The sequence below is a fragment of the Hydra vulgaris genome, chromosome 09, assembly GCF_038396675.1.
Source record: "Hydra vulgaris chromosome 09, alternate assembly HydraT2T_AEP".
NCBI classification, from domain to species: domain Eukaryota; kingdom Metazoa; phylum Cnidaria; class Hydrozoa; order Anthoathecata; family Hydridae; genus Hydra; species Hydra vulgaris.
The window spans coordinates 35,253,128-35,253,666 of NC_088928.1; positions in this window are offsets into that span (position 1 = coordinate 35,253,128).

The window sequence follows — 539 nt, forward strand, 5'->3', positions numbered from 1 at the left end:
ATGCAACAAAAAAATCAACGGGTATTTACATGAACAAAAGATTTAACACGTGACAAATAAAAATCCGGATAACATCGAAATGAATATCTTATGAACGGAGTTATCAATTTTATTATTTTAAAAAAGATAATAATAAAAAACTTGTATTTTACAAAACAAAAATAATAAAAATCGTTCGTTTATCAGTTCACCTCAACGAACACAGTCATCTTTTGGGATCCCCATTCCAAAAATGGTATAAAAATGAATGCAGCAAAAACATGAAATTACTTTTTATATATTTTATATATATATATATATATATATATATATATATATATATATATATATATATATATATATATATATATATATATATATATATATATATATATATATATATGTTTATATTATTACAATATTTATAAGACAGATAAAAATAAAAGAAAAAATACATGTAAAGTATCGTAAAGAAATAAAAAAGAAAGAAAGAAAGAACGCGAGTACTCAAAGAAGACCTTTAGGTTTTGTCACAGAGAACCGCTTAGATGAAACTTTTT